This window comes from Talpa occidentalis, unplaced genomic scaffold (assembly GCF_014898055.3).
Source record: "Talpa occidentalis isolate TD23 unplaced genomic scaffold, MPIMG_talOcc4v2.1 talOcc4.6, whole genome shotgun sequence".
NCBI lineage: Eukaryota > Metazoa > Chordata > Mammalia > Eulipotyphla > Talpidae > Talpa > Talpa occidentalis.
The window spans coordinates 20,289,014-20,295,979 of NW_023604972.1; positions in this window are offsets into that span (position 1 = coordinate 20,289,014).

A 6,966-nucleotide genomic window follows, 5' to 3' on the forward strand; every position below is an offset into this window, starting at 1 on the left:
ACAGAAATAAGAAAAAATAAAAAAAATGACAAAGTTTTAATATCTAAGATAGTTTTGCTTTCAATATCCCCTTTTGAGTCAATAACTCTGAATCTAGCTGGGTTTCTCTTCTAACAGTTACTACTGACTGCATTATGATTGAGAAGACTGCTCATTCAGATGACCAAAATATGTATTTCCCATACATATTTGTTCTTTGTCTATAGTTCCTGGCTCACAACTCCCCAAAGACACAGAATTTCAAGAGCGTTGAGAGAATGAAAGGTGTCTCATATGTGAATGAGATGACTTTTTGGGAAGTATCTAAGGATGCTTCTTGGTTGCCAGTTGAATCAACCCTTTGATTAGAGGGTTAGAATTTTACATCCCACATCCAGACCCCTGGGGAGGAGACAGGAACTGAAGATTTAGTTTTCTCTGACTTTCCTTCCCTTTTTGCTTGGGTGACTATTGGTAAACTGCCTGGCATCTAACAATGGAGTATAGCAAAAAGGTGGCAGATCAGATTCTGGACACTGTCTCCCTGCATTAAAGCCCAGGTGCCACCACATCCTAACTGTGTGAGCAACGCATATGCCTTGATGGCCTCAGTCACGTCATGTGGCAAACAGGAATGGTAATGGTACCTTCTTCCCAGGGGTGACAGCTTATAATTAACTAACTCAGGCTAAAGGACAACGATAGTCCTTTAGTGAAGAAATGCAAGTTGTCAAATAACACATATAAAACAGAACTCTAAGATTATAGAGAAAAGTGAAAAGGCAAGGCCATGTTATCCATGTAGAAAATGGAACCCATAGCATTATGTTTAGAAACTGTGATAGGATTATCATCTATAGTCAACTTTTGCAGGGAAAATATCCAAGAAATACATTTCATCCCATTAAGGCATTTTGAAAATAAAAGTAAAATGAACATATATCAAGCTTAGCACTAGCTGAGTGCAAAAATTTAGACAATAATTAACCTGAGCAATATATCTTAGATATTTGGGTCGTGTCAGTATGGAATACTATAAAAGGATCATTTATCTTAAACCTTTTCATGTGGATTTAGTGCTTCCTGGTAGAAAGACCCCACCTAAAGTAATGGTGAGATAAATCTGGTGTTGCCATTTTAGTTTTGCCACTTTCTAACTATCTAAATTTGGACAAGTCATTTAAACTCTAAGCCTCTGGTATTCTTGTATAAAATTGAGCTGTTAACAGAATTAAAGGCTATGAAATTTAGCTTTTGCTCAATAAAAATATAAAAAGCCATGTAAACAGCATTACCATCCACAAGGTGTATTTTATATACTATATTATTCAGTTTGCTCAACAAGCAGTGAAAATATTATAGAGAATCTGGTCAATTTGGTCAAATGGCTCTTGTAGCCATTTATCTATCTTGTGTGATATATTGTAATTAATTTCTGGTTTGTGCTTCAGAGACCTCTTAGTGACACTGGCATTGCCATCCACCAGCTGAGTGGACTTGGACATGCCTTGCAAGTTTCTTTTTTTCCTTTTTTTGAAATTTTGTATATTTTTTACATCTTTTTCATTTTTGCACAATGTATGCATTTTCATCTTGGTTATAGTCCCCATACAATTCCCCCCCTCCTTGTTTTGTTTTGATCCTACTCCCTTCTCCCCCGCCAACCCCCCCACCCCCTGCTAATGTGTCTCTGGTTTATAGCTGCTCGTTGATTTTGATTTTTACTTCATTATAATTGGTCTTTTCCCTGGTCCCTTATTTAGGTTTTCTAAATTCCTGCTATGAGTGAGACCATCCGGTATTTTTCTTTTTCTTGCTGGTTTATTTCACTGAGCATGATCCCTTCCAGCTCCATCCATGTTGCTGCAAATTGCATGAGTTTATTTTTTTGATTGTTGAGTAATATTCCATTGTGTATATGTACCACATCTCCTTGATCGAGTCATCTATTTTGGGGCATTTGGGTTGTTTCCATAGCTTAGTTATTGTAACTAGTGCTGCTATAAACATAGAATGCAGGTACCCTTTTGAATTAATGTTTCTGTGTCTTTTGGGTAAATAACATCAGTTGTAATCAGGGAAATGTAAATCAAAACTACAATGAGATGCCATCTTACACTAGTGAGATTGGCACATATTAAAAAAAAAAAAACTAGCAACAACAAATGTTGGCGAGGTTGTAGAGAAAAAGGAACTCTCCTGCACTGCTGGTGGGAGTGCAAACTGGTCCAACCACTATGGAGAGCTGTGTGGAGATTGCTCAACCTGCTAAAGATGGAGCTTCCATCTTTAGCAATGCCAGCAATGCCATGCAAGTCTCTTGATCTGCTTTTTTCATATTAGAAAACATGGGAGGGAACTATAGTCAGTGCAAAGCTAATCTCCCAGGGTTAAAATCAAAATGAGCTAATTAGTATGAAATGCTTTGTAAACATGCAATTCTCCAAATAAGTATTGATGGATGGCACAAGAGAAGAGAATATTTAAAAGTATTATATTTAAGGTTTTTGTCATGGAGTAGGGAGTAAGGCAAACCCCTTGGCAATCATAAAACAAAAAATGCATTTAATTTAAAAATACAAAGTAACTCCAAATTTTTATTAAGAAATTATCTTCTACTCCATGTGGTATATACATTGTGCTCTCATAATAATGTGTTTAGAAAGTTGTAAGAGACAGACTAATCAAAAAATACATTAACCAGATTTGGAAGGGGGTGGATATAAAGTTAGAATTTCTGAGTCATGAAAATATCAGATAGCAATTCCAGAAAGGTGTAACTTTATTTAAAACCAAGCTGCTATGAATTCTATCATGCTTCAAACACCTCTGAATCAACCATCTCTGTTGGCAAATTGTTATGCTGACAAATTCTCACATAAACTGAAAATTTCCATTTTGTAAACAAGTAAGTGGGTTCTTGATGGTCTAGTTTAGATCCTGAGCTGGAACTTTAGAAAACTGAGTCCTCACTTGAGTGACCCTGGACAATCCATCTCTCACAATAGCAAAGCAGGGTCAAGTAGTTTCTAAATCAAATCAGAGTCAATGTTAATTAATATAACATATGTTAATTAATGTAATATTAAGTCTGACACTCTTCTTCAAGTCTGGGAAACATGGAAACCCATCCCTGGCTTCATTGGTTAGATTTCCTGAGATACAGTAGTATGGTGTTTTAATTGCATCTTCTTTATTACACGAGGGGCTCTATTTCTACTTCTGTCCACAAAAGGACAAATACAGAACAAAGAAGTCTGGGGCCAGGACATCTGTTAAACACAAATGCAAGTGTACATAAGGCAAATATAGATTGGGTGATGGATGGTTTTTCCTTCTGGTCATTCAAGGGACTCTAGTTAAGTGCTTTAATTTAACCCCCATCACCTAAAGATGAACTGGCCATGTGATACAGTCACACAGCTGAGTGAAAAATCACCCACCATCACAGGGAAGTCGTAGGTGAGAGGTGCCCTAGATGAGGCTGGATTCAATGAGATACTTATAAAAAGTCTAACAGTGCCTAACATACAGATGGGAAAAATAATGACATTGTTAAGCAAGAGTTTATCTTCCTCTGTTTTATTAAATTTCTTTGTGGAAGGGGAATCATCTATAATAGGGCACTGGGGTGTGGATTCCATGACCACAAGACTCCTTCTAGCCCCATGAGTAGGATGAACATATGAATAGGGAATACCTGTTCTTAGTCCCAAGCACACATCTCATGTACTTTTGTCTTCCTATTTTAGATGCCTTAAACTCCCTAGCCCACTTCAAGGGTGCTCCAGATTTACCCGTGCTCTCATGAGGGAAGAACAGGACCCAAAGAAAGCAAATCTTTGTCATCCAATCAGCATCCCATGTGTTGGCAGAGACACTCCCGTGTGACATTGTGGACACATCTGGAAAGCAGGAGTGATGACTAGCTGTCCACATCTCTGAACACAAACCTTACTACCTACTTTCCTGGTTACTAAAGATGTCATCCAGGGCCAGACCTAGGCAAAATTAGAAAACAGAAAATGATATGTTGCAGTGAGTACTGAGACAGGGCTCCAGGACCAGGATCTCAACTCTACTCTTAGTTATATGACCTTGGAAAAGTCATTTCTCTTTCTGTTGTTGAGTCTCAGCTTTCTCATGCTCAATATCTACTGAAGAGGAAAACATGTTCATAGGGCGTTTTAAACAGATATTAAAAACAAAGGAGTTTCTGGACTTCAAATCGGAGCCTACCTGTGACATCTGTGCCCTCTCCCTCCTTCCTATTTGTATAGCCAACAATCCCTCGGGGTGCGAAATCAATCTAGTTGATTCATAACGAAGTGTTAGCACCATGTGGAATTCTTCATTATGCCATCTGAATACTAATCAACACATCTCTGGGTCTAGGGTATCAGTTGTTGGTAAAATGCAGAATGGAAGAAAGTAGAAAAATGTGTGTGTGTCACACACGGAATTGTGATTGGGTATCCTTTGACAGAAACCTCCCCGATAACTCAAAGACAGCAGGCTGTTCTTCAAGCTGGCTGTGCAGGGAACCTGGTTTAAAGCATGACCACACAGACAATATGAATTCTCTCTCCTCTGCATCCTTGGCCTGCAGTGACACTGGCAGATACTAAACTTCAGCCTGTCTAGAACAGCTAATTAGGTTATAGAGGCTGCCAAATATCCCAAAGTCATCCGAAGAAAGTGAGTTCTGTAGCAAAGGTCAGAAGACAAAAACACCAATCTGATTTTGAAGAAGAGAGAAACCACCATTCCTTAGAAATAGAAAGCAAGGAAGGCAGGTCCTTGACAATCTGGCAACTCCTTATCAGTCTCTTATAAACAATATTGAGATGAGACACAAAGTGGTTCTGGCTTCGTTCTCCAGTAATAAATACTGTGTATTTACCAGAGTGATACCAAAGCAGATATCAGCTATTCATAACCTGTTCCAGAGGCTCAGTCCATATCTCCTGGGACATCAGGAGCTCTTTCAGAGCCCCCCTTCCTGCTGAGAAAGATTCCCACTTGGGAGTTATGAGGCTGGAGAGGGGAAGGAAATAATTTGCTAAATAGAATCAACTGAACAAATACCTAGGGATGTTCAGGGACTTTTCATCAAATTATTACAAAACAGGACCTGCTGCCTGGTCCCTGACTCTCAGTCCTGGAGGAAAAGTCTTTAAGACCAAGAGACCCAATTCTTACAGAGTGTGGGCTTTGGGGAGGGGGTGGTGGATGTGTGCTCTGGGGATCGGGAGGGGTAACAAAACAAACTGCAGTGCACAGGACTTCACTGCCACCAGCAGGGTCCAGAAGAAGTGCAGGCTGGGAGGGGCTCCATACAGTAGAAGTCTCAGGTAAAGTGAGAAAAGTTACAGCTGTGTGGCCTCAACCAGCATCTATCCACCCCTTCCTCAATCCCAAAGATTTGGAAAAGCTGTTGCTCTTCTCTAAAAGACAGGAGCCCTGCCTTCAAGGAGTTTGGAGCAACAGTCCCTGCTCCCTTCCACCACCGCACAGCACAATCACACTATTCCAGAAGGCCTTCCTTCCAGTCCTGGGATGTGCGGTTTTGCATAGGCGCAATAGGTGTGGCCCAAAGATGAGAATTTGGCAGCTGGGTTCTTCTGCATCTCACATCACCCCGGACGTGCACGGGACCCCTTGAATTGGCCGCCTCGCGCCCGGGTGCAAGTAGCACAGCAGCCCCGCGTCCGCTCTGGCCTCCTTGAATCAGCGTCTGGTGGAGCCGACTCCGCTTTTCACCGACTTGGAGAAAACCTCCCAACGCCGGTTCTGATCTCTCTCACTCCGCCCCCATCCGTGCCCACCTGCACTTTGCTGGTCGTTGCGCGGGGCGGCGCTCCAAGAGCCAGCGCGCGCCCGCCGGGCCCGGACGCGCACCTGCCCACGCGTGACTCCGGGTATCCACGGGGCCCCGGGGCCCGGGAGTCGGCCGGGCTGGCGGAGTGACCAGGGAAGGCGCAGGGGAGGGCGCAGGCAGGCGTCCCTGGACCCCGAGAAGCCCCAGGAGGGCTCCCCGCGGAGAGCCGCTCCGGGAAAGGTTTCGCTGCCACGCTGCGCGGAGCACGTGAGCCGGGCGGTTTGGCTATAAAAACCCCCGCTCTGCTGCGCGGGGGAGCGAGCGGAGCCGCAGGACGCAGCCACCCGCGCCACGAGCCACAAGGCGAGCCTCACACTCCCTGCAGGACGCCCGGGGTAGTCCAGAGTTTCGATGCTCGAGACCCTCCCGGTCTGGACTCGGGGCGTGCGTCTAACTTTGAGGCCAGATTCCCGGCACTTCAGCAAAAACGCGCAGACGGCGGCACGCGTGCGCGCCCCGCAATGATCGGGGCGCTTTGACCTTTAAGAGAGTTGGAGGAGGAGTAGCAGGAGCCTCGGGCTAAATTCCTTTGTGACCTCCCTCGAGAAGGCAGCCGCGAGCGCCGGAGCTCGTCCTCAAGAGAAGCCCCCGAAGCCACTGGGGAGTCCGAGGCCCCCCAAGTCCCAGCCCCACCGTCCTTTAAGCCGCGGGTTATTTCTGCGCCCCGCGGGAGGCAGGTTCGGATAAATTCCGGGCGCTTTTCGGAGACAAAGTTTGGTCCGTTCTCGTCGCCGGCGGGTCCCCGCCGCCTGGGCTGTGCCCCCCTCCCGCGGCGGGCGCGGGCGGGGAGCGCGGGCGGGGAGATGGCCTCGGGCTGGGCGAGCGGCGCGGGCGCTTCCCGGCGCAAAGGGGCGCAGCGCGCGTAGCCGCCTCGGCTCTGACCTCCCGCCCCCGCCGACCGCCGCGCGGAGCCCCCAAGCCGAGCCGAGACGGACGCCCAGAGGGACGCGAGCGCCGGGGTCCGCATGGCCGCTCCCCGCCGGCCCGCGGTGTGCGCCACGGAACTCGCCCGCGGCGCCTCGGGCTCGGAGCGGCTCTGAGCGCCCCGCCTGCGGGGATCCAGCAGGCAGCTCCGCGGAGCCGCGGGCAGGAGCACCAGGAGCAGC